The sequence below is a fragment of the Miniopterus natalensis genome, chromosome 18 (assembly GCF_054644295.1).
Source record: "Miniopterus natalensis isolate mMinNat1 chromosome 18, mMinNat1.hap1, whole genome shotgun sequence".
NCBI classification, from domain to species: domain Eukaryota; kingdom Metazoa; phylum Chordata; class Mammalia; order Chiroptera; family Miniopteridae; genus Miniopterus; species Miniopterus natalensis.
Genome location: NC_142098.1, coordinates 61,606 through 88,929, shown reverse-complemented (window position 1 = coordinate 88,929; position 27,324 = coordinate 61,606).

Sequence of the window (27,324 nt, the reverse complement as noted above, 5' to 3'; positions counted from 1 at the left end):
GGGTTAGAGATCCGGTTAGGGTTACGATTGGACCTAGGGTTAGGGTTATGTTGAGGGCTAGGGTTAGCGATCCGGTTAGGGTTACAATTGGACCTAGGGTTAGGGTTATGTTGAGGGTTAGGGTTAGAGATCCGGTTATGCTTACGATTGGACCTAGGGTTAGGGTTATGTTGAGGGCTCTTGTTAGAGATCTGGTTAGGGTTACGATTGGACCTAGGGTTAGGGTTATGTTGAGGGCTAGTGCTAGAGATCCGGTTAGGGTTACGATTGGACCTAGGGTTAGGGTTATGTTGAGGGCTAGGGTTAGAGATCCGGTTATGCTTACGATTGGACCTAGGGTTAGGGTTATGTTGAGGGCTAGGGTTAGAGATCCGGTTAGGGTTACGATTGGACCTAGGGATAGGGTTATGTTGAGGGTTAGGGTTAGAGATCCGGTTAGGGTTACGATTGGACCTAGGGTTAGGGTTATGTTGAGGGCTAGGGTTAGAGATCCGGTTAGGGTTACGATTGGACCTAGGGTTAGGGTTATGTTGAGGGCTAGGGTTAGGGATCCGGTTATGCTTACGATTGGACCTAGGGTTAGGGTTATGTTGAGGGCTAGGATTAGAGATCCGGTTAGGGTTACGATTGGACCTAGGGATAGGGTTATGTTGAGGGCTACGGTTAGAGATCCGCTTAGGGTTACGATTGGACCTAGGGTTAGGGTTAGGTTGAGGGCTAGGGTTAGAGATCCGGTTAGGGTTACGATTGGACCTAGGGTTAGGGTTATCTTGAGGGCTAGGGTAAGCGATCCGGTTAGGGTTACGATTGGACCTAGGGTTAGGGTTATGTTGAGGGCTGGGGTTAGAGATCCGGTTAGGGTTACGATTGGACCTAGGGTTAGGGTTATGTTGAGGGTTAGGGTTAGAGATCCGGTTAGGGTTACGATTGGACCTAGGGTTAGGGTTATGTTGAGGGCTAGGGTTAGAGATCCGGTTAGGGTTACGATTGGACCTAGGGTTAGGGTTATGTTGAGGGCTAGGGTTAGCGATCCGATTAGGGTTAAGATTGGACCTAGGGTTAGGGTTATGTTGAGAGCTAGGGTTAGAGATCCGGTTAGGCTTACGATTGGACCTAGGGTTAGGGTTATGTTGAGGGCTCTTGTTAGAGATCTGGTTAGGGTTACGATTGGACCTAGGGTTAGGGTTATGTTGAGGGCTAGGGTTAGAGATCCGGTTAGGGTTACGATTGGACCTAGGGTTAGGGTTATGTTGAGGGCTAGGGTTAGAGATCCGGTTATGCTTACGATTGGACCTAGGGTTAGGGTTATGTTGAGGGCTAGGGTTAGAGAGACTGTTAGGGTTACGATTGAACCTAGGGTTAGGGTTATGTTGAGGGCTAGGGTTAGAGAGACTGTTAGGGATACGATTGGACCTAGGGTTAGGGTTATGTTGAGGGATAGGTTTAGAGATCCGGTTAGGGTTACGATTGGACCTAGGGTTAGGGTTATGTTGAGGGCTAGGGTTAGCGATCCGGTTAGGGTTACGATTGGACCTAGGGTTAGGGTTATGTTGAGCGCTAGGGATAGAGATCCGGTTATGCTTAAGATTGGACCTAGGGTTAGGGTTATGTTGAGGGCTAGGGTTAGAGATCCGGTTAGGGTTACGATTGGACCTAGGGTTAGTGTTATCTTGAGGGCTAGGGTTAGAGATCCGGTTAGGGTTACGATTGGACCTAGAGTGAGGGTTATGTTGAGGGCTAGGGTTAGAGAAACGGTTAGGGTTTTTATTGGACCTAGGGTTAGGGTTATGTTGAGGGCTAGGGTTAGAGATCCGGTTAGGGCTACGACTGGACCTTGGGTTAGGGTTATGTTGAGGGCTAGGGTTAGAGATCCGGTTAGGGTTACGATTTGACCTAGGGTTAGGGTTATGTTGAGGGATAGGTTTAGAGATCCGGTTAGGGTTACGATTGGACCTAGGGTTAGGGTTATGTTGAGGGCTAGGGTTAGAGATCCGGTTAGGGTTACGATTGGACCTAGGGTTAGGGTTATGTTGAGGGCTAGGGTTAGAGATCCGGTTAGGGTTACGATTGGACCTAGGGTTAGGGTTATGTTGAGGGCTAGGGTTAGCGATCCGGTTAGGGGTAAGATTGGACCTAGGGTTAGGGTTATGTTGAGGGCTAGGGTTAGCGATCCGGTTAGGGTTACGATTGGACCTAGGATTAGGGTTATGTTGAGGGCTAGGGTTAGAGATCCGGTTAGGGTTACGATTGGACCTAGGGTTAGGGTTATGTTGAGGGCTACGGTTAGAGATCCGCTTAGGGTTACGATTGGACCTAGGGTTAGGGTTATGTTGAGGGCTAGGGTTAGAGATCCGGTTATGCTTACTATTTTACCTAGGGTTAGGATTATGTTGAGGGCTAGGGTTAGAGATCCGGTTAGGGTTACGATTGGACCTAGGGTTAGGGTTATGTTGAGGGCTAGGGTTAGAGATCCGGTAAGGGTTACGATTGGACCTAGAGTGAGGGTTATGTTGAGGGCTAGGGTTAGAGAAACGGTTAGGGTTACGATTGGAGCTAGGGTTAGGGTTATGTTGAGGGCTAGGGTTAGAGATCCGGTTAGGGCTACGACTGGACCTTGGGTTAGGGTTATGTTGAGGGCTAGGGTTAGAGATCCGGTTAGGGTTATGATTGGACCTAGGGTTAGGGTTATGTTGAGGGATAGGTTTAGAGATCCGGTTAGGGTTACGATTGGACCTACGGTTAGGGTTATGTTGAGGGCTAGGGTTAGAGATCCGGTTAGGGTTATGAGTGCACCTAGTGTTAGGGTTATGTTTAGGGCTATGGTTAGAGAGACTGTTAGGGTTACGATTGGACCTAGGGTTAGGGTTATGTTGAGGGATAGGTTTAGAGATCCGGTTAGGGTTACGATTGGACCTAGGGTTAGGGTTATGTTGAGGGCTAGGGTTAGAGATCCGGTTAGGGTTACGATTGGACCTAGGGTTAGGGTTATGTTGAGGGCTAGGGTTAGCGATCCGGTTAGGGGTACGATTGACCTAGGGTTAGGGTTATGTCGAGGGCTAGATTTAGCGATCCGGTTAGGGTTACGATTGGACCTAGGGTTAGGGTTATGTTGAGGGCTACGGTTAGAGATCCGCTTAGGGTTACGATTGGACCTAGGGTTAGGGTTATGTTGAGGGCTAGGGTTAGAGATCCGGTTAGGGTTACGATTGGACCTAGGGTTAGGGTTATCTTGAGGGCTAGGGTAAGCGATCCGGTTAGGGTTACGATTGGACCTAGGGTTGGGGTTATGTTGAGGGCTGGGGTTAGAGATCCGGTTAGGGTTACGATTGGACCTAGGGTTAGGGTTATGTTGAGGGTTAGGGTTAGAGATCCGGTTAGGGTTACGATTGGACCTAGGGTTAGGGTTATGTTGAGGGCTAGGGTTAGAGATCCGGTTAGGGTTACGATTGGACCTAGGGTTGGGGTTATGTTGAGGGCTAGGGTTAGCGATCCGGTTATGGTTACGAGTGGACCTAGGGTTAGGGTTATGTTGAGGGCTCTTGTTAGAGATCCGGTTAGGGTTACGATTGGACCTAGGGTTAGGGTTATGTTGAGGGCTAGGCTTAGCGATCCGGTTAGGGTTACGGTTGGAACTAGGGTTAGGGTTATGTTGAGAGCTAGGGTTAGAGATCCGGTTAGGCTTACGATTGGACCTAGGGTTACGGTTATGTTGAGGGCTCTTGTTAGAGATCCGGTTAGGGTTACGATTGGACCTAGGGTTAGGGTTATGTTGAGGGTTAGTGTTAGAGATCCGGTTAGGGTTACGATTGGACCTAGGGTTAGGGTTATGTTGAGGGCTAGGGTTAGAGATCAGGTTATGCTTACGATTGGACCTAGGGTTAGGGTTATGTTGAGGGCTAGGGTTAGAGATCCGGTTAGGGTTACGATTGGACCTAGGGATAGGGTTATGTTGAGGGTTAGGGTTAGAGATCCGGTTAGGGTTACGATTGGACCTAGGGTTAGGGTTATGTTGAGGGCTAGGGTTAGAGATCCGGTTAGGGTTCCGATTGGACCTAGGGTTAGGGTTATCTTGAGGGCTAAAGTTAGAGATCCGGTTATGCTTACGATTGGACCTAGGGTTAGGGTTATGTTGAGGGCTAGGGTTAGAGATCCGGTTATGCTTACTATTTTACCTAGGGTTAGGATTATGTTGAGGGCTAGGGTTAGAGATCCGGTTAGGGTTACGATTGGACCTAGGGTTAGGGTTATGTTGAGGGCTAGGGTTAGAGATCCGGTAAGGGTTACGATTCGACCTAGAGTGAGGGTTATGTTGAGGGCTAGGGTAAGCGATCCGGTTAGGGTTACGATTGGACTTAGGGTTAGGGTTATGTTGAGGGCTAGGGTTAGAGATCCGGTTAGGGTTACGGTTGGACATAGGGTTAGGGTTATGTTGAGGGCTAGGGTTAGAGATCCGGTTAGGGTTACGATTGGACCTAGGGTTAGGGTTATGTTGAGGGCTGGGGTTAGAGATCCGGTTAGGGTTACGATTGGACCTAGGGTTAGGGTTATGTTGAGGGCTGGGGTTAGAGATCCGGTTAGGGTTACGATTGGACCTAGGGTTAGGGTTATGTTGAGGGCTAGGGTTAGAGATCCGGTTAGGGTTACGATTGGACCTAGGGTTAGGGTTATGTTGAGGGCTAGGGTTAGAGATCCGGTTAGGGTTACGATTGGACCTAGGGTTAGGGTTATGTTGAGGGCTAGGGTTAGCGATCCGGTTAGGGTTACAATTGGACCTAGGGTTAGGGTTATGTTGAGGGTTAGGGTTAGAGATCCGGTTATGCTTACGATTGGACCTAGGGTTAGGGTTATGTTGAGGGCTCTTGTTAGAGATCTGGTTAGGGTTACGATTGGACCTAGGGTTAGGGTTATGTTGAGGGCTAGTGCTAGAGATCCGGTTAGGGTTACGATTGGACCTAGGGTTAGGGTTATGTTGAGGGCTAGGGTTAGAGATCCGGTTATGCTTACGATTGGACCTAGGGTTAGGGTTATGTTGAGGGCTAGGGTTAGAGATCCGGTTAGGGTTACGATTGGACCTAGGGATAGGGTTATGTTGAGGGTTAGGGTTAGAGATCCGGTTAGGGTTACGATTGGACCTAGGGTTAGGGTTATGTTGAGGGCTAGGGTTAGAGATCCGGTTAGGGTTACGATTGGACCTAGGGTTAGGGTTATGTTGAGGGCTAGGGTTAGGGATCCGGTTATGCTTACGATTGGACCTAGGGTTAGGGTTATGTTGAGGGCTAGGATTAGAGATCCGGTTAGGGTTACGATTGGACCTAGGGATAGGGTTATGTTGAGGGTTAGGGTTAGAGATCCGGTTAGGGTTACGATTGGACCTAGGGTTAGGGTTATGTTGAGGGCTAGGGTTAGCGATCCGGTTAGGGTTACGATTGGACCTAGGGTTAGGGTTATGTTGAGAGCTAGGGTTAGAGATCCGGTTAGGCTTACGATTGGACCTAGGGTTAGGGTTATGTTGAGGGCTCTTGTTAGAGATCTGGTTAGGGTTACGATTGGACCTAGGGTTAGGGTTATGTTGAGGGCTAGGGTTAGAGATCCGGTTAGGGTTACGGTTGGACATAGGGTTAGGGTTATGTTGAGGGCTAGGGTTAGAGATCCGGTTAGGGTTACGATTGGACCTAGGGTTAGGGTTATGTTGAGGGCTAGGGTTAGAGATCCGGTTAGGCTTACGATTGGACCTAGGGTTAGGGTTATGTTGAGGGCTAGGGTTAGAGATCCGGTTAGGGTTACGATTGGACCTAGGGTTAGGGTTATGTTGAGGGCTAGGGTTAGAGATCCGGTTAGGGTTACGATTGGACCTAGGGTTAGGGTTATGTTGAGGGCTAGGGTTCGAGATCCGGTTATGCTTACGATTGGACCTAGGGTTAGGGTTATGTTGAGGGCTACGGTTAGAGATCCGCTTAGGGTTACGATTGGACCTAGGGTTAGGGTTATGTTGAGGGCTAGGGTTAGAGATCCGGTTAGGGTTACGATTGGACCTAGGGTTAGGGTTATCTTGAGGGCTAGGGTAAGCGATCCGGTTAGGGTTACGATTGGACCTAGGGTTAGGGTTATGTTGAGGGCTGGGGTTAGAGATCCGGTTAGGGTTACGATTGGACCTAGGGTTAGGGTTATGTTGAGGGTTAGGGTTAGAGATCCGGTTAGGGTTACGATTGGACCTAGGGTTAGGGTTATGTTGAGGGCTAGGGTTAGAGATCCGGTTAGGGTTACGATTGGACCTAGGGTTAGGGTTATGTTGAGGGCTAGGGTTAGCGATCCGGTTAGGGTTACGATTGGACCTAGGGTTAGGGTTATGTTGAGGGCTCTTGTTAGAGATCCGGTTAGGGTTACGATTGGACCTAGGGTTAGGGTTATGTTGAGGGCTAGGGTTAGAGATCCGGTTAGGGTTACGATTGGACCTAGGGTTAGGGTTATGTTGAGGGCTAGGGTTAGAGATCCGGTTAGGTTTACGATTGGACCTAGGGTTAGGGTTATGTTGAGGGCTAGGGTTAGCGATCCGGTTAGGGGTAAGATTGGACCTAGGGTTAGGGTTATGTTGAGGGCTAGGGTTAGAGATCCGGTTAGGGTTACGATTGGACCTAGGGTTAGGGTTATGTTGAGGGCTAGGGTTAGAGATTCGGTTAGGGTTACGATTGGACCTAGGGTTAGGGTTATGTTGAGGGCTAGGGTTAGAGATCCGGTTAGGGTTACGATTGGACCTAGGGTTAGGGTTATGTTGAGGGCTAGGGTTAGAGATCCGGTAAGGGTTACGATTGGACCTAGAGTGAGGGTTATGTTGAGGGCTAGGGTTAGGGAAACGGTTAGGGTTACGATTGGAGCTAGGGTTAGGGTTATGTTGAGGGCTAGGGTTAGAGATCCGGTTAGGGCTACGACTGGACCTTGGGTTAGGGTTATGTTGAGGGCTAGGGTTAGAGATCCGGTTAGGGTTATGATTGGACCTAGGGTTAGGGTTATGTTGAGGGATAGGTTTAGAGATCCGGTTAGGGTTACGATTGGACCTACGGTTAGGGTTATGTTGAGGGCTAGGGTTAGAGATCCGGTTAGGGTTATGAGTGCACCTAGTGTTAGGGTTATGTTGAGGGCTATGGTTAGAGAGACTGTTAGGGTTACGATTGGACCTAGGGTTAGGGTTATGTTGAGGGATAGGTTTAGAGATCCGGTTAGGGTTACGATTGGACCTAGGGTTAGGGTTATGTTGAGGGCTAGGGTTAGAGTTCCGGTTAGGGTTACGATTGGACCTAGGGTTAGGGTTATGTTGAGGGCTAGGGTTAGCGATCCGGTTAGGGGTACGATTGACCTAGGGTTAGGGTTATGTCGAGGGCTAGATTTAGCGATCCAGTTAGGGTTACGATTGGACCTAGGGTTAGGGTTATGTTGAGGGCTACGGTTAGAGATCCGCTTAGGGTTACGATTGGACCTAGGGTTAGGGTTATGTTGAGGGCTAGGGTTAGAGATCCGGTTAGGGTTACGATTGGACCTAGGGTTAGGGTTATGTTGAGGGCTAGGGTAAGCGATCCGGTTAGGGTTACGATTGGACCTAGGGTTAGGGTTATGTTGAGGGCTGGGGTTAGAGATCCGGTTAGGGTTACGATTGGACCTAGGGTTAGGGTTATGTTGAGGGCTAGGGTTAGAGATCCGGTTAGGGTTACGATTGGACCTAGGGTTAGGGTTATGTTGAGGGCTAGGGTTAGATATCCGGTTAGGGTTACGATTGGACCTAGGGTTAGGGTTATGTTGAGGGCTAGGGTTAGCGATCCGGTTAGGGTTACAATTGTACCTAGGGTTAGGGTTATGTTGAGGGTTAGGGTTAGAGATCCGGTTATGCTTACGATTGGACCTAGGGTTAGGGTTATGTTGAGGGCTCTTGTTAGAGATCTGGTTAGGGTTACGATTGGACCTAGGGTTAGGGTTATGTTGAGGGCTAGTGCTAGAGATCCGGTTAGGGTTACGATTGGACCTAGGGTTAGGGTTATGTTGAGGGCTAGGGTTAGAGATCCGGTTATGCTTACGATTGGACCTAGGGTTAGGGTTATGTTGAGGGCTAGGGTTAGAGATCCGGTTAGGGTTACGATTGGACCTAGGGATAGGGTTATGTTGAGGGTTAGGGTTAGAGATCCGGTTAGGGTTACGATTGGACCTAGGGTTAGGGTTATGTTGAGGGCTAGGGTTAGAGATCCGGTTAGGGTTACGATTGGACCTAGGGTTAGGGTTATGTTGAGGGCTAGGGTTATGGATCCGGTTATGCTTACGATTGGACCTAGGGTTAGGGTTATGTTGAGGGCTAGGGTTAGAGATCCGGTTAGGGTTACGATTGGACCTAGGGATAGGGTTATGTTGAGGGTTAGGGTTAGAGATCCGGTTAGGGTTACGATTGGACCTAGGGTTAGGGTTATGTTGAGAGCTAGGGTTAGAGATCCGGTTAGGGTTACGATTGGACCTAGGGTTAGGGTTATGTTGAGGGCTAGGTTTAGCGATCCGGTTAGGGTTACGATTGGACCTAGGGTTAGGGTTATGTTGAGAGCTAGGGTTAGAGTTCCGGTTAGGCTTACGATTGGACCTAGGGTTAGGGTTATGTTGAGGGCTCTTGTTAGAGATCTGGTTAGGATTACGATTGGACCTAGGGTTAGGGTTATGTTGAGGGCTAGGGTTAGAGATCCGGTTATGCTTACGATTGGACCTAGGGTTAGGGTTATGTTGAGGGCTAGGGTTAGAGATCCGGTTAGGGTTACGATTGGACCTAGGGATAGGGTTATGTTGAGGGCTAGGGTTAGCGATCCGGTTAGGGTTACGATTGGACCTAGGGTTAGGGTTATGTTGAGAGCTAGGGTTAGAGATCCGGTTAGGCTTACGATTGGACCTAGGGTTAGGGCTATGTTGAGGGCTCTTGTTAGAGATCTGGTTAGGGTTACGATTGGACCTAGGGTTAGGGTTATGTTGAGGGCTAGGGTTAGAGATCCGGTTAGGGTTACGATTGGACCTAGGGTTAGGGTTATGTTGAGGGCTAGGGTTAGAGATCCGGTTATGCTTACGATTGGACCTAGGGTTAGGGTTATGTTGAGGGCAAGGGTTAGAGATCCGGTTAGGGTTATGATTGGACCTAGGGATAGGGTTATGTTGAGGGTTAGGGTTAGAGATCCGGTTAGGGTTACGATTGGACCTAGGGTTAGGGTTATGTTGAGGGCTAGGGTTAGAGATCCGGTTATGCTTACGATTGGACCTAGGGTTAGGGTTATGTTGAGGGCTAGGGTTAGAGATCCGGTTAGGGTTACGATTGGACCTAGGGTTAGGGTTATGTTGAGGGCTAGGGTTAGAGATCCGGTTAGGGTTACGATTGGACCTAGGGTTAGGGTTATGTTGAGGGCTAGGGTTAGCGATCCGGTTAGGGTTACGATTGGACCTAGGGTTAGGGTTATGTTGAGGGTTAGGGTTAGAGATCCGGTTATGCTTACGATTGGACCTAGGGTTAGGGTTATGTTGAGGGCTAGGGTTAGAGATCCGGTTATGCTTACGATTGGACCTAGGGTTAGGGTTATGTTGAGGGCTAGGGTTAGAGATCCGGTTAGGGTTACGATTGGACCTAGGGTTAGGGTTATGTTGAGGGCTAGGTTTAGCGATCCGGTTAGGGTTACGATTGGACCTAGGGTTAGGGTTATGTTGAGAGCTAGGGTTAGAGTTCCGGTTAGGCTTACGATTGGACCTAGGGTTAGGGTTATGTTGAGGGCTCTTGTTAAAGATCTGGTTAGGATTACGATTGGACCTAGGGTTAGGGTTATGTTGAGAGCTAGGGTTAGAGATCCGGTTAGGGTTACGATTGGACCTATGGTTAGGGTTATGTTGAGGGCTAGGTTTAGCGATCCGGTTAGGGTTACGATTGGACCTAGGGTTAGGGTTATGTTGAGAGCTAGGGTTAGAGTTCCGGTTAGGCTTACGATTGGACCTAGGGTTAGGGTTATGTTGAGGGCTCTTGTTAGAGATCTGGTTAGGATTACGATTGGACCTAGGGTTAGGGTTATGTTGAGGGCTAGGGTTAGAGATCCGGTTATGCTTACGATTGGACCTAGGGTTAGGGTTATGTTGAGGGCTAGGGTTAGAGATCCGGTTAGGGTTACGATTGGACCTAGGGATAGGGTTATGTTGAGGGTTAGGGTTAGAGATCTGGTTAGGGTTACGATTGGACCTAGGGTTAGGGTTATGTTGAGGGCTAGGGTTAGAGATCCGGTTATGCTTACGATTGGACCTAGGGTTAGGGTTATGTTGAGGGCTAGGGTTAGAGATCCGGTTAGGGTTACGATTGGACCTAGTGTTAGGGTTATGTTGAGGGCTAGGGTTAGAGATCCGGTTAGGGTTACGATTGGACCTAGGGTTAGGGTTATGTTGAGGGCTAGGGTTAGAGATCCGGTTAGGCTTACGATTGGACCTAGGGTTAGGGTTATGTTGAGGGCTAGGGTTAGAGATCCGGTTATGCTTACGATTGGACCTAGGGTTAGGGTTATGTTGAGGGCTAGGGTTAGAGATCCGGTTAGGGTTACGATTGGACCTAGGGTTAGGGTTATGTTGAGGGCTAGGGTTCGAGATCCGGTTATGCTTACGATTGGACCTAGGGTTAGGGTTATGTTGAGGGCTAGGGTTAGAGATCCGGTTAGGGTTACGATTGGACCTAGGGTTAGGGTTCTGTTGAGGACTAGGGTTAGAGATCCGGTTAGGGTTACGATTGGACCTAGGGTTAGGGTTCTGTTGAGGGCTAGGGTTAGAGATCCGGTTAGGGTTTGGATTGGACCTAGGGTTAGGATTATGTTTAGGGCTAGGGTTAGAGATCCGGTTAGGGTTACGATTGGACCTAGGTTTAGGGTTATGTTGAGGGCTAGGGTTAGAGATCCGCTTAGGCTTAAGACTGGACCTATGGTTAGGGTCATGTTGAGGGCTAGGGCTAGAGATCCGGTTAGGGCTACGACTGGACCTAGGGTTAGGGTTATGTCGAGGGCTAGGGTTAGAGATCCGGTTAGGGCTACGATTGGACCTAGGGTTAGGGTTATGTTGAGGGCTCGGGTTAGAGATCCGGTTAGGGTTACGATTGGACCTAGGGATAGGGTTATGTTGAGGGCTAGGGTTAGAGATCCGGTTATGCTTACGATTGGACCTAGGGTTAGGGTTATGTTGAGGGCTAGGGTTAGAGATCCGGTTAGGGTTACGATTGGACCTAGGGATAGGGTTATGTTGAGGGCTAGGGTTAGCGATCCGGTTAGGGTTACGATTGGACCTAGGGTTAGGGTTATGTTGAGAGCTAGGGTTAGAGATCCGGTTAGGCTTACGATTGGACCTAGGGTTAGGGCTATGTTGAGGGCTCTTGTTAGAGATCTGGTTAGGGTTACGATTGGACCTAGGGTTAGGGTTATGTTGAGGGCTAGGGTTAGAGATCCGGTTAGGGTTACGATTGGACCTAGGGTTAGGGTTATGTTGAGGGCTAGGGTTAGAGATCCGGTTATGCTTACGATTGGACCTAGGGTTAGGGTTATGTTGAGGGCAAGGGTTAGAGATCCGGTTAGGGTTATGATTGGACCTAGGGATAGGGTTATGTTGAGGGTTAGGGTTAGAGATCCGGTTAGGGTTACGATTGGACCTAGGGTTAGGGTTATGTTGAGGGCTAGGGTTAGAGATCCGGTTATGCTTACGATTGGACCTAGGGTTAGGGTTATGTTGAGGGCTAGGGTTAGAGATCCGGTTAGGGTTACGATTGGACCTAGGGTTAGGGTTATGTTGAGGGCTAGGGTTAGAGATCCGGTTAGGGTTACGATTGGACCTAGGGTTAGGGTTATGTTGAGGGCTAGGGTTAGCGATCCGGTTAGGGTTACGATTGGACCTAGGGTTAGGGTTATGTTGAGGGTTAGGGTTAGAGATCCGGTTATGCTTACGATTGGACCTAGGGTTAGGGTTATGTTGAGGGCTAGGGTTAGAGATCCGGTTATGCTTACGATTGGACCTAGGGTTAGGGTTATGTTGAGGGCTAGGGTTAGAGATCCGGTTAGGGTTACGATTGGACCTAGGGTTAGGGTTATGTTGAGGGCTAGGTTTAGCGATCCGGTTAGGGTTACGATTGGACCTAGGGTTAGGGTTATGTTGAGAGCTAGGGTTAGAGTTCCGGTTAGGCTTACGATTGGACCTAGGGTTAGGGTTATGTTGAGGGCTCTTGTTAAAGATCTGGTTAGGATTACGATTGGACCTAGGGTTAGGGTTATGTTGAGAGCTAGGGTTAGAGATCCGGTTAGGGTTACGATTGGACCTATGGTTAGGGTTATGTTGAGGGCTAGGTTTAGCGATCCGGTTAGGGTTACGATTGGACCTAGGGTTAGGGTTATGTTGAGAGCTAGGGTTAGAGTTCCGGTTAGGCTTACGATTGGACCTAGGGTTAGGGTTATGTTGAGGGCTCTTGTTAGAGATCTGGTTAGGATTACGATTGGACCTAGGGTTAGGGTTATGTTGAGGGCTAGGGTTAGAGATCCGGTTATGCTTACGATTGGACCTAGGGTTAGGGTTATGTTGAGGGCTAGGGTTAGAGATCCGGTTAGGGTTACGATTGGACCTAGGGATAGGGTTATGTTGAGGGTTAGGGTTAGAGATCTGGTTAGGGTTACGATTGGACCTAGGGTTAGGGTTATGTTGAGGGCTAGGGTTAGAGATCCGGTTATGCTTACGATTGGACCTAGGGTTAGGGTTATGTTGAGGGCTAGGGTTAGAGATCCGGTTAGGGTTACGATTGGACCTAGTGTTAGGGTTATGTTGAGGGCTAGGGTTAGAGATCCGGTTAGGGTTACGATTGGACCTAGGGTTAGGGTTATGTTGAGGGCTAGGGTTAGAGATCCGGTTAGGCTTACGATTGGACCTAGGGTTAGGGTTATGTTGAGGGCTAGGGTTAGAGATCCGGTTATGCTTACGATTGGACCTAGGGTTAGGGTTATGTTGAGGGCTAGGGTTAGAGATCCGGTTAGGGTTACGATTGGACCTAGGGTTAGGGTTATGTTGAGGGCTAGGGTTCGAGATCCGGTTATGCTTACGATTGGACCTAGGGTTAGGGTTATGTTGAGGGCTAGGGTTAGAGATCCGGTTAGGGTTACGATTGGACCTAGGGTTAGGGTTCTGTTGAGGACTAGGGTTAGAGATCCGGTTAGGGTTACGATTGGACCTAGGGTTAGGGTTCTGTTGAGGGCTAGGGTTAGAGATCCGGTTAGGGTTTGGATTGGACCTAGGGTTAGGATTATGTTTAGGGCTAGGGTTAGAGATCCGGTTAGGGTTACGATTGGACCTAGGTTTAGGGTTATGTTGAGGGCTAGGGTTAGAGATCCGCTTAGGCTTAAGACTGGACCTATGGTTAGGGTCATGTTGAGGGCTAGGGCTAGAGATCCGGTTAGGGCTACGACTGGACCTAGGGTTAGGGTTATGTCGAGGGCTAGGGTTAGAGATCCGGTTAGGGCTACGATTGGACCTAGGGTTAGGGTTATGTTGAGGGCTCGGGTTAGAGATCCGGTTAAGGTTACGATTGGACCTAGGGTTAGGGTTATGTTGAGGGCTAGGGTTAGAGATCCGGTTAGGGTTACGATTGGACCTAGGGTTAGGGTTATGTTGAGGGCTAGGGTTAGAGATCCGGTTAGGGTTACGATTGGACCTAGGGTTAGGGTTATGTTGAGGGCTAGGGTTAGAGATCCGGTTATGCTTACGATTGGACCTAGGGTTAGGGTTATGTTGAGGGCTAGGGTTAGAGATCCGGTTAGGGTTACGATTGGACCTAGGGTTAGGGTTATGTTGAGGGATAGGGTTAGCGATCCGGTTAGGGTTACGATTGGACCTAGGGTTAGGGTTATGTTGAGGGTTAGGGTTAGAGATCCGGTTATGCTTACGATTGGACCTAGGGTTAGGGTTATGTTGAGGGCTAGGGTTAGAGATCCGGTTAGGGTTACGATTGGACCTAGGGTTAGGGTTATGATGAGGGCTAGGGTTAGCGATCCGGTTAGGGTTACGATTGGACCTAGGGTTAGGGTTATGTTGAGAGCTAGGGTTAGAGATCCGGTTATGCTTACGATTGGACCTAGGGTTAGGGTTATGTTGAGGGCTATGGTTAGAGATCCGGTTAGGGTTACGGTTGGACATAGGGTTAGGGTTATGTTGAGGGCTAGGGTTAGAGATCGGTTAGGGATACGATTGGACCTAGGGTTAGGGTTATGTTGAGGGCTAGGGTTAGAGATCCGGTTAGGGTTACGATTGGACCTAGGGTTAGGGTTATGTTGAGGGCTAGGGTTAGAGATCCGGTTAGGGTTACGATTGGACCTAGGGTTAGGGTTATGTTGAGGGTTAGGGTTAGAGATCCGGTTAGGGTTACGATTGGACCTAGGGTTAGGGTTATGTTGAGGGCTAGGGTTAGAGATCCGGTTATGCTTACGATTGGACCTAGGGTTAGGGTTATGTTGAGGGCTAGGGTTAGAGATCCGGTTAGGGTTACGATTGGACCTAGGGTTAGGGTTATGTTGAGAGCTAGGGTTAGAGATCCGGTTATGCTTACGATTGGACCTAGGGTTAGGGTTATGTTGAGGGCTAGGGTCAGAGATCCGGTTAGGGTTACGATTGGACCTAGGGATAGGGTTATGTTGAGGGTTAGGGTTAGAGATCCGGTTAGGGTTACGATTGGACCTAGGGTTAGGGTTATGTTGAGGGCTAGGGTTAGAGATCCGGTTAGGGTTACGATTGGACCTAGGGTTAGGGTTATGTTGAGGGCTAGGGTTAGAGATCCGGTTAGGGTTACGATTGGACCTAGGGTTAGGGTTATGTTGAGGACTAGGGTTAGAGATCCGGTTAGGCTTACGATTGGACCTAGGGTTAGGGTTATGTTGAGGGCTAGGGTTAGAGATCCGGTTAGGGTTACGATTGGACCTAGGGTTAGGGTTATGTTGAGGGCTAGGGTTAGAGATCCGGTTAGGGTTACGATTGGACCCAGGGTTAGGGTTATGTTGAGGGCTAGGGTTCGAGATCCGGTTATGCTTACGATTGGACCTAGGGTTAGGGTTATGTTGAGGGCTAGGGTTAGAGATCCGGTTAGGGTTACGGTTGTACATAGGGTTAGGGTTATGTTGAGGGCTAGGGTTAGAGATCCGGTTAGGGATACGATTGGACCTAGGGTTAGGGTTATGTTGAGGGCTAGGGTTAGAGATCCGGTTAGGGTTACGATTGGACCTAGGGTTAGGGTTATGTTGAGGGCTAGGGTTAGAGATCCGGTTAAGGTTACGATTGGACCTAGGGTTAGGGTTATGTTGAGGGCTAGGGTTAGAGATCCGGTTATGCTTACGATTGGACCTAGGGTTAGGGTTATGTTGAGGGCTAGGGTTAGAGATCCGGTTAGGGTTACGATTGGACCTAGGGTTAGGGTTATGTTGAGGGCTAGGGTTAGCGATCCGGTTAGGGTTACGATTGGACCTAGGGTTAGGGTTATGTTGAGGGTTAGGGTTAGGGATCCGGTTATGCTTACGATTAGACCTAGGGTTAGGGTTATGTTGAGGGCTAGGGTTAGAGATCTGGTTAGGGTTACGATTGGACCTAGGGTTAAGGTTATGATGAGGGCTAGGTTTAGCGATCCGGTTAGGGTTACGATTGGACCTAGGGTTAGGGTTATGTTGAGAGCTAGGGTTAGAGATCCGGTTAGGGTTACGATTGGACCTAGGGTTAGGGTTATGTTGAGGGCTAGGGTTAGAGATCCGGTTAGGGTTACGATTGGACCTAGGGTTAGGGTTATGTTGAGGGCTAGGGTTCGAGATCCGGTTATGCTTACGATTGGACCTAGGGTTAGGGTTATGTTGAGGGCTAGGGTTAGAGATCCGGTTAGGGTTACGGTTGGACATAGGGTTAGGGTTATGTTGAGGGCTAGGGTTAGAGATCGGTTAGGGATACGATTGGACCTAGGGTTAGGGTTATGTTGAGGGCTAGGGTTAGAGATCCGGTTAGGGTTACGATTGGACCTAGGGTTAGGGTTATGTTGAGGGCTAGGGTTAGAGATCCGGTTAGGGTTACGATTGGACCTAGGGTTAGGGTTATGTTGAGGGTTAGGGTTAGAGATCCGGTTAGGGTTACGATTGGACCTAGGGTTAGGGTTATGTTGAGGGCTAGGGTTAGAGATCCGGTTATGCTTACGATTGGACCTAGGGTTAGGGTTATGTTGAGGGCTAGGGTTAGAGATCCGGTTAGGGTTACGATTGGACCTAGGGTTAGGGTTATGTTGAGAGCTAGGGTTAGAAATCCGGTAATGCTTACGATTGGACCTAGGGTTAGGGTTATGTTGAGGGCTAGGGTAAGCGATCCGGTTAGGGTTACGATTGGACCTAGGGATAGGGTTATGTTGAGGGTTAGGGTTAGAGATCCGGTTATGCTTACGATTGGACCTAGGGTTAGGGTTATGTTGAGGGCTAGGGTTAGAGATCCGGTTACGCTTACGATTGGACCTAGGGTTAGGGTTATGTTGAGGGCTAGGGTTAGAGATCCGGTTAGGGTTACGATTGGACCTAGGGTTAGGGTTATGTTGAGGGCTAGGGTTAGAGAACCGGTTAGGGTTACGATTGGACCTAGGGTTAGGGTTATGTTGAGGGCTAGGGTTAGAGATCCGGTTAGGCTTACGATTGGACCTAGGGTTAGGGTTATGTTGAGGGCTAGGGTTAGAGATCCGGTTAGGGTTACGATTGGACCTAGGGTTAGGGTTATGTTGAGGGCTAGGGTTAGAGATCCGGTTAGGGTTACGATTGGACCTAGGGTTAGGGTTATGTTGAGGGCTAGGGTTCGAGATCCGGTTATGCTTACGATTGGACCTAGGGTTAGGGTTATGTTGAGGGCTAGGGTTAGAGATCCGGTTAGGGTTACGGTTGGACCTAGGGTTAGGGTTATGTTGAGGGTTAGGGTTAGAGATCTGGTTAGGGTTACGATTGGACCTAGGGTTAGGGTTATGTTGAGGGCTAGGGTTAGAGATCCGGTTATGCTTACGATTGGACCTAGGGTTAGGGTTATGTTGAGGGCTAGGGTTAGAGATCCGGTTAGGGTTACCGTTGGACCTAGGGTTAGGGTTATGTTGAGGGCTAGGGTTAGAGATCCGGTTAGGGTTACCATTGGACCTAGGGTTAGGGTTATGTTGAGGGCTAGGGTTAGCGATCCGGTTAGGGTTACGATTGGACCTAGGGTTAGGGTTATGTTGAGGGCTAGGGTTAGCGATCCGGTTAGGGTTACGATTGGACCTAGGGTTAGGGTTATGTTGAGGGCTAGGGTTAGAGATCCGGTTAGGGTTACGATTGGACCTAGGGTTAGGGTTATGTTGAGGGCTAGGGTTAGCGATCCGGTTAGGGGTACGATTGACCTAGGGTTAGGGTTATGTCGAGGGCTAGGGTTAGCGATCCGGTTAGGGTTACGATTGGACCTAGGGTTAGGGTTATGTCGAGGGCTACGGTTAGAGATCCGCTTAGGGTTACGATTGGACCTAGGGTTAGGGTTATGTTGAGGGCTACGGTTAGAGATCCGCTTAGGGTTACGATTGGACCTAGGGTTAGGGTTATGTTGAGGGCTAGGGTAAGCGATCCGGTTAGGGTTACGATTGGACCTAGGGTTAGGGTTAAGTTGAAGGCTGGGGTTAGAGATCCGGTTAGGGTTACGATTGGACCTAGGGTTAGGGTTATGTTGAGGGCTAGGGTTAGAGATCCGGTTAGGGTTACGATTGGACCTAGGGTTAGGGTTATGTTGAGGGCTAGGGTTAGAGATCCGGTTAGGGTTACGATTGGACCTAGGGTTAGGGTTATGTTGAGGGCTAGGGTTAGCGATCTGGGTAGGGTTACGATTGGACCTAGGGTTAGGGTTATGTTTAGGGCTAGGGTTAGCGATCCGGTTAGGGTTACGATTGGACCTAGGGTTAGGGTTATGTTGAGGGTTAGGGTTAGAGATCCGGTTATGCTTACGATTGGACCTAGGGTTAGGGTTATGTTGAGGGCTAGGGTTAGAGATCCGGTTAGGGTTACGATTGGACCTAGGGTTAGGGTTATGTTGAGGGCTAGGGTTAGCGATCCGGTTAGGGTTACGATTGGACCTAGGATTAGGGTTATGTTGAGGGCTAGGGTTAGAGATTCGGTTAGGCTTACGATTGGACCTAGGGTTAGGGCTATGTTGAGGGCTCTTGTTAGAGATCTGGTTAGGGTTACGATTGGACCTAGGGTTAGGGTTATGTTGAGGGCTAGGGTTAGAGATCCGGTTAGGGTTACGATTGGACCTAGGGTTAGGGTTACGTTGAGGGCTAGGGTTAGCGATCCGGTTAGGGGTAAGATTGGACCTAGGGTTAGGGTTATGTTGAGGGCTAGGGTTAGCGATCCGGTTAGGGTTACGATTGGACCTAGGGTTAGGGTTATGTTGAGGGCTAGGGTTAGAGATCCGGTTAGGGTTACGATTGGACCTAGGGTTAGGGTTATGTTGAGGGCTAGGGTTAGAGATCCGGTAAGGGTTACGATTGGACCTAGGGTTAGGGTTATGTTGAGGGCTAGGTTTAGAGATCCGGTTAGGGTTACGATTGGACCTAGGGTTAGGGTTATGTTGAGGGCTAGGGTTAGAGATCCGGTTAGGGTTACGATTGGACCTAGGGTTAGGTTTATGTTGAGGGCTAGGGTTAGAGATCCGGTTAGGGTTACGATTGGACCTAGGGTTAGGGTTATGTTGAGGGCTAGGGTTAGAGATCCGGTTATGCTTACTATTTTACCTAGGGTTAGGATTATGTTGAGGGCTAGGGTTAGAGATCCGGTTAGGGTTACGATTGGACCTAGGGTTAGGGTTATGTTGAGGGCTAGGGTTAGAGATCCGGTAAGGGTTACGATTGGACCTAGGGTTAGGGTTATGTTGAGGGCTAGGGTAAGCGATCCGGTTAGGGTTACGATTGGACCTAGGGTTAGGGTTATGTTGAGGGCTAGGGTTAGAGATCCGGTTAGGGTTACGATTGGACCTAGGGTTAGGGTTATGTTGAGGGCTAGGGTTAGAGATCCGGTTAGGCTTACGATTGGACCTAGGGTTAGGGTTATGTTGAGGGTTAGGGTTAGAGATCCGGTTATGCTTACGATTGGACCTAGGGTTAGGGTTATGTTGAGGGCTAGGGTTAGAGATCCGGTTAGGGTTACGATTGGACCTAGGGTTAGGGTTATGTTGAGGGCTAGGGTTAGAGATCCGGTTAGGGTTACTATTGGACCTAGGGTTAGGGTTATGTTGAGGGCTAGGGTTAGAGATCCGGTTAGGGTTACGATTGGACCTAGGGTTAGGGTTATGTTGAGGGCTAGCTTTAGAGATCCGGTTAGGCTTACGATTGGACCTAGGGTTAGGGTTATGTTGAGGGCTAGGGTTAGAGATCCGGTTAGGGTTACGATTGGACCTAGGGTTAGGGTTATGTTGAGGGCTAGGGTTAGAGATCCGGTTAGGGTTACGATTGGACCTAGGGTTAGGGTTATGTTGAGGGCTAGGGTTCGAGATCCGGTTATGCTTACGATTGGACCTAGGGTTAGGGTTATGTTGAGGGCTAGGGTTAGAGATCCGGTTAGGGTTACGGTTGGACATAGGGTTAGGGTTATGTTGAGGGCTAGGGTTAGAGATCCGGTTAGGGATACGATTGGACCTAGGGTTAGGGTTATGTTGAGGGCTAGGGTTAGAGATCCGGTTAGGGTTACGATTGGACCTAGGGTTAGGGTTATGTTGAGGGCTAGGGTTAGAGATCCGGTTAGGGTTACGATTGGACCTAGGGTTAGGGTTATGTTGAGGGCTAGGGTTAGAGATCCGGTTAGGGTTACGATTGGACCTAGGGTTAGGGTTATGTTGAGGGTTAGGGTTAGAGATCCGGTTAGGGTTACGATTGGACCTAGGGTTAGGGTTATGTTGAGGGCTAGGGTTAGAGATCCGGTTATGCTTACGATTGGACCTAGGGTTAGGGTTATGTTGAGGGCTAGGGTTAGAGATCCGGTTAGGGTTACCATTGGACCTAGGGTTAGGGTTATGTTGAGGGCTAGGGTTAGAGATCCGGTTAGGGTTACCATTGGACCTAGGGTTAGGGTTATGTTGAGGGCTAGGGTTAGAGATCCGGTTAGGGTTACCATTGGACCTAGGGTTAGGGTTATGTTGAGGGCTAGGGTTAGCGATCCGGTTAGGGTTACGATTGGACCTATGGTTAGGGTTCTGTTTTTTGCTAGGGTTAGAGATCCGGTTAGGGTTAGGATTGGACCTAGGGTTAGGGTTATGTTTATTGCTAGGGTTAGAGATCCGGTTAGGGTTACGATTGGACCTAGGGTTAGGGTTATGTTGAAGGCTAGGGTTAGCGATCCGGTTAGGGTTACGATTGGACCTAGGGTTAGGGTTATGTTGAGGGCTAGGGTTAGCGATCCGGTTAGGGTTACGATTGGACCTAGGGTTAGGGTTATGTTGAGGGCTAGGGTTAGAGATCCGGTTAGGGTTACGATTGGACCTAGGGTTAGGGTTATGTTGAGGGCTAGGGTTAGCGATCCGGTTAGGGGTACGATTGACCTAGGGTTAGGGTTATGTCGAGGGCTAGGGTTAGCGATCCGGTTAGGGTTACGATTGGACCTAGGGTTAGGGTTATGTCGAGGGCTACGGTTAGAGATCCGCTTAGGGTTACGATTGGACCTAGGGTTAGGGTTATGTTGAGGGCTAGGGTAAGCGATCCGGTTAGGGTTACGATTGGACCTAGGGTTAGGGTTAAGTTGAAGGCTGGGGTTAGAGATCCGGTTAGGGTTACGATTGGACCTGGGTTAGGGTTATGTTGAGGGCTAGGGTTAGAGATCCGGTTAGGGTTACGATTGGACCTAGGGTTAGGGTATGTTGAGGGCTAGGGTTAGAGATCCGGTTAGGGTTACGATTGGACCTAGGGTTAGGGTTATGTTGAGGGCTAGGGTTAGCGATCTGGGTAGGGTTACGATTGGACCTAGGGTTAGGGTTAAGTTTAGGGCTAGGGTTAGAGATCCGGTTAGGCTTACGATTGGACCTAGGGTTAGGGTTATGTTGAGGGTTAGGGTTAGAGATCCGGTTATGCTTACGATTGGACCTAGGGTTAGGGTTATGTTGAGGGTTAGGGTTAGAGATCCGGTTATGCTTACGATTGGACCTAGGGTTAGGGTTATGTTGAGGGTTAGGGTTAGAGATCCGGTTATGCTTACGATTGGACCTAGGGTTAGGGTTATGTTGAGGGCTAGGGTTAGAGATCCGGTTAGGGTTACGATTGGACCTAGGGTTAGGGTTATGTTGAGGGCTAGGGTTAGAGATCCGGTTAGGGTTACTATTGGACCTAGGGTTAGGGTTATGTTGAGGGCTAGGGTTAGAGATCCGGTTAGGGTTACGATTGGACCTAGGGTTAGGGTTATGTTGAGGGCTAGCTTTAGAGATCCGGTTAGGCTTACGATTGGACCTAGGGTTAGGGTTATGTTGAGGGCTAGGGTTAGAGATCCGGTTAGGGTTACGATTGGACCTAGGGTTAGGGTTATGTTGAGGGCTAGGGTTAGAGATCCGGTTAGGGTTACGATTGGACCTAGGGTTAGGGTTATGTTGAGGGCTAGGGTTCGAGATCCGGTTATGCTTACGATTGGACCTAGGGTTAGGGTTATGTTGAGGGCTAGGGTTAGAGATCCGGTTAGGGTTACGGTTGGACATAGGGTTAGGGTTATGTTGAGGGCTAGGGTTAGAGATCCGGTTAGGGATACGATTGGACCTAGGGTTAGGGTTATGTTGAGGGCTAGGGTTAGAGATCCGGTTAGGGTTACGATTGGACCTAGGGTTAGGGTTATGTTGAGGGCTAGGGTTAGAGATCCGGTTAGGGTTACGATTGGACCTAGGGTTAGGGTTATGTTGAGGGCTAGGGTTAGAGATCCGGTTAGGGTTACGATTGGACCTAGGGTTAGGGTTATGTTGAGGGTTAGGGTTAGAGATCCGGTTAGGGTTACGATTGGACCTAGGGTTAGGGTTATGTTGAGGGCTAGGGTTAGAGATCCGGTTATGCTTACGATTGGACCTAGGGTTAGGGTTATGTTGAGGGCTAGGGTTAGAGATCCGGTTAGGGTTACCATTGGACCTAGGGTTAGGGTTATGTTGAGGGCTAGGGTTAGAGATCCGGTTAGGGTTACCATTGGACCTAGGGTTAGGGTTATGTTGAGGGCTAGGGTTAGAGATCCGGTTAGGGTTACCATTGGACCTAGGGTTAGGGTTATGTTGAGGGCTAGGGTTAGCGATCCGGTTAGGGTTACGATTGGACCTATGGTTAGGGTTCTGTTTTTTGCTAGGGTTAGAGATCCGGTTAGGGTTAGGATTGGACCTAGGGTTAGGGTTATGTTTATTGCTAGGGTTAGAGATCCGGTTAGGGTTACGATTGGACCTAGGGTTAGGGTTATGTTGAAGGCTAGGGTTAGCGATCCGGTTAGGGTTACGATTGGACCTAGGGTTAGGGTTATGTTGAGGGCTAGGGTTAGCGATCCGGTTAGGGTTACGATTGGACCTAGGGTTAGGGTTATGTTGAGGGCTAGGGTTAGAGATCCGGTTAGGGTTACGATTGGACCTAGGGTTAGGGTTATGTTGAGGGCTAGGGTTAGCGATCCGGTTAGGGGTACGATTGACCTAGGGTTAGGGTTATGTCGAGGGCTAGGGTTAGCGATCCGGTTAGGGTTACGATTGGACCTAGGGTTAGGGTTATGTCGAGGGCTACGGTTAGAGATCCGCTTAGGGTTACGATTGGACCTAGGGTTAGGGTTATGTTGAGGGCTAGGGTAAGCGATCCGGTTAGGGTTACGATTGGACCTAGGGTTAGGGTTAAGTTGAAGGCTGGGGTTAGAGATCCGGTTAGGGTTACGATTGGACCTGGGTTAGGGTTATGTTGAGGGCTAGGGTTAGAGATCCGGTTAGGGTTACGATTGGACCTAGGGTTAGGGTATGTTGAGGGCTAGGGTTAGAGATCCGGTTAGGGTTACGATTGGACCTAGGGTTAGGGTTATGTTGAGGGCTAGGGTTAGCGATCTGGGTAGGGTTACGATTGGACCTAGGGTTAGGGTTAAGTTTAGGGCTAGGGTTAGCGATCCGGTTAGGGTTACGATTGGACCTAGGGTTAGGGTTATGTTGAGGGTTAGGGTTAGAGATCCGGTTATGCTTACGATTGGACCTAGGGTTAGGGTTATGTTGAGGGCTAGGGTTAGAGATCCGGTTAGGGTTACGATTGGACCTAGGGTTAGGGTTATGTTGAGGGCTAGGGTTAGAGATTCGGTTAGGCTTACGATTGGACCTAGGGTTAGGGCTATGTTGAGGGCTCTTGTTAGAGATCTGGTTAGGGTTACGATTGGACCTAGGGTTAGGGTTATGTTGAGGGCTAGGGTTAGAGATCCGGTTAGGGTTACGATTGGACCTAGGGTTAGGGTTATGTTGAGGGCTAGGGTTAGCGATCCGGTTAGGGGTAAGATTGGACCTAGGGTTAGGGTTATGTTGAGGGCTAGGGTTAGAGATCCGGTTAGGGTTACGATTGGACCTAGGGTTAGGGTTATGTTGAGGGCTAGGGTTAGAGATCCGGTTAGGGTTACGATTGGACCTAGGGTTAGGGTTATGTTGAGGGCTAGGGTTAGAGATCCGGTAAGGGTTACGATTGGACCTAGGGTTAGGGTTATGTTGAGGGCTAGGTTTAGAGATCCGTTTAGGGTTACGATTGGACCTAGGGTTAGGGTTATGTTGAGGGCTAGGGTTAGCGATCCGGTTAGGGTTACGATTGGACCTAGGGTTAGGGTTATGTTGAGGGCTAGGGTTAGAGATCCGGTAAGGGTTACGATTGGACCTAGGGTTAGGGTTATGTTGAGGGCTAGGGTAAGCGATCCGGTTAGGGTTACGATTGGACCTAGGGTTAGGGTTATGTTGAGGGCTAGGTTTAGAGATCCGGTTATGCTTACTATTTTACCTAGGGTTAGGATTATGTTGAGGGCTAGGGTTAGAGATCCGGTTAGGTTTACGATTGGACCTAGGGTTAGGGTTATGTTGAGGGCTAGGGTTAGAGATCCGGTAAGGGTTACGATTGGACCTAGGGTTAGGGTTATGTTGAGGGCTAGGGTAAGCGATCCGGTTAGGGTTACGATTGGACCTAGGGTTAGGGTTATGTTGAGGGCTAGGTTTAGAGATCCGGTTAGGGTTACGATTGGACCTAGGGTTAGGGTTATGTTGAGGGCTAGGGTTAGCGATCCGGTTAGGCTTACGATTGGACCTAGGGTTAGGGTTATGTTGAGGGTTAGGGTTAGAGATCCGGTTATGCTTACGATTGGACCTAGGGTTAGGGTTATGTTGAGGGCTAGGGTTAGAGATCCGGTTAGGGTTACGATTGGACCTAGGGTTAGGGTTATGTTGAGGGCTAGGGTTAGCGATCCGGTTAGGGTTGCGATTGGACCTAGGGTTAGGGTTATGTTGAGAGCCAGGGTTAGAGATCCGGTTAGGCTTACGATTGGACCTAGGGTTAGGGTTATGTTGAGGGCTCTTGTTAGAGATCCGGTTAGGGTTACGATTGGACCTAGGGTTAGGGTTATGTTGAGGGCTAGGGTTAGAGATCCGGTTAGGGTTACGATTGGACCTAGGGTTAGGGTTATGTTGAGGGCTAGGGTTAGTGATCCGGTTATGCTTACGATTGGACCTAGGGTTAGTGTTATGTTGAGGGCTAGGGTTAGAGATCCGATTAGGGTTACGATTGGACCTAGGGATAGGGTTATGTTGAGGGTTAGGGTTAGATATCCGGTTAGGGTTACGATTGGACCTAGGGTTAGGGTTATGTTGAGGGCTAGGGTTAGAGATCCGGTTATGCTTACGATTGGACCTAGGGTTAGGGTTATGTTGAGGGCTAGGGTTAGAGATCCGGTTATGGTTACGATTGGACCTAGGGTTAGGGTTATGTTGAGGGCTAGGGTTAGAGATCCGGTTAGGGTTACGATTGGACCTAGGGTTAGGGTTATGTTGAGGGCTAGGGTTAGCGATCCGGTTAGGGTTACGATTATACCTAGGGTTAGGGTTATGTTGAGTGTTAGGGTTATAGATCCGGTTATGCTTACGATTGGACCTAGGGTTAGGGTTATGTTGAGGGCTAGGGTTAGAGATCCGGTTAGGGTTACGATTGGACCTAGGGATAGGGTTATGTTGAGGGTTAGGGTTAGAGATCCGGTTAGGGTTACGATTGGACCTAGGGTTAGGGTTATGTTGAGGGCTAGGGTTAGAGATCCGGTTATGCTTACGATTGGACCTAGGGTTAGGGTTATGTTGAGGGCTAGGGTTAGAGATCCGGTTAGGGTTACGATTGGACCTAGGGTTAGGGTTATGTTGAGGGCTAGGGTTAGAGAACCGGTTAGGGTTACGATTGGACCTAGGGTTAGGGTTATGTTGAGGGCTAGGGTTAGAGATCCGGTTAGGCTTACGATTGGACCTAGGGTTAGGGTTATGTTGAGGGCTAGGGTTAGAGATCCGGTTAGGGTTACGATTGGACCTAGGGTTAGGGTTATGTTGAGGGCTAGGGTTAGAGATCCGGTTAGGGTTACGATTGGACCTAGGGTTAGGGTTATGTTGAGGGCTAGGGTTCGAGATCCGGTTATGCTTACGATTGGACCTAGGGTTAGGGTTATGTTGAGGGCTAGGGTTAGAGATCCGGTTAGGGTTACGGTTGGACATAGGGTTAGGGTTATGTTGAGGGCTAGGGTTAGAGATCCGGTTAGGGATACGATTGGACCTAGGGTTAGGGTTATGTTGAGGGCTAGGGTTAGAGAACCGGTTAGGGTTACGATTGGACCTAGGGTTAGGGTTATGTTGAGGGCTAGGGTTAGAGATCCGGTTAGGGTTACGATTGGACCTAGGGTTAGGGTTATGTTGAGGGCTAGGGTTAGAGATCCGGTTAGGGTTACGATTGGACCTAGGGTTAGGGTTATGTTGAGGGTTAGGGTTAGAGATCCGGTTAGGGTTACGATTGGACCTAGGGTTAGGGTTATGTTGAGGGCTAGGGTTAGAGATCCGGTTATGCTTACGATTGGACCTAGGGTTAGGGTTATGTTGAGGGCTAGGGTTAGAGATCCGGTTAGGGTTACCATTGGACCTAGGGTTAGGGTTATGTTGAGGGCTAGGGTTAGAGATCCGGTTAGGGTTACCATTGGACCTAGGGTTAGGGTTATGTAGAGGGCTAGGGTTAGCGATCCGCTTAGGGTTACGATTGGACCTAGGGTTAGGGTTCTGTTTATTGCTAGGGTTAGAGATCCGGTTAGGGTTAGGATTGGACCTAGGGTTAGGGTTATGTTTATTGCTAGGGTTAGAGATCCGGTTAGGGTTACGATTGAACCTAGGGTTAGGGTTATGTTGAAGGCTAGGGTTAGCGATCCGGTTAGGGTTACGATTGGACCTAGGGTTAGGGTTATGTTGAGGGCTAGGGTTAGCGATCCGGTTAGGGTTACGATTGGACCTAGGGTTAGGGTTATGTTGAGGGCTAGGGTTACAGATCCGGTTAGGGTTACGATTGGACCTAGGGTTAGGGTTATGTTGAGGACTAGGGTTAGCGATCCGGTTAGGGGTACGATTGACCTAGGGTTAGGGTTATGTCGAGGGCTAGGGTTAGCGATCCGGTTAGGGTTACGATTGGACCTAGGGTTAGGGTTATGTCGAGGGCTACGGTTAGAGATCCGCTTAGGGTTACGATTGGACCTAGGGTTAGGGTTATGTTGAGGGCTAGGGTTAGAGATCCGGTTAGGGTTACGGTTGGACATAGGGTTAGGGTTATGTTGAGGGCTAGGGTTAGAGATCCGGTTAGGGATACGATTGGACCTAGGGTTAGGGTTATGTTGAGGGCTAGGGTTAGAGAACCGGTTAGGGTTACGATTGGACCTAGGGTTAGGGTTATGTTGAGGGCTAGGGTTAGAGATCCGGTTAGGGTTACGATTGGACCTAGGGTTAGGGTTATGTTGAGGGCTAGGGTTAGAGATCCGGTTAGGGTTACGATTGGACCTAGGGTTAGGGTTATGTTGAGGGTTAGGGTTAGAGATCCGGTTAGGGTTACGATTGGACCTAGGGTTAGGGTTATGTTGAGGGCTAGGGTTAGAGATCCGGTTATGCTTACGATTGGACCTAGGGTTAGGGTTATGTTGAGGACTAGGGTTAGAGATCCGCTTAGGGTTACCATTGGACCTAGGGTTAGGGTTATGTTGAGGGCTAGGGTTAGAGATCCGGTTAGGGTTACCATTGGACCTA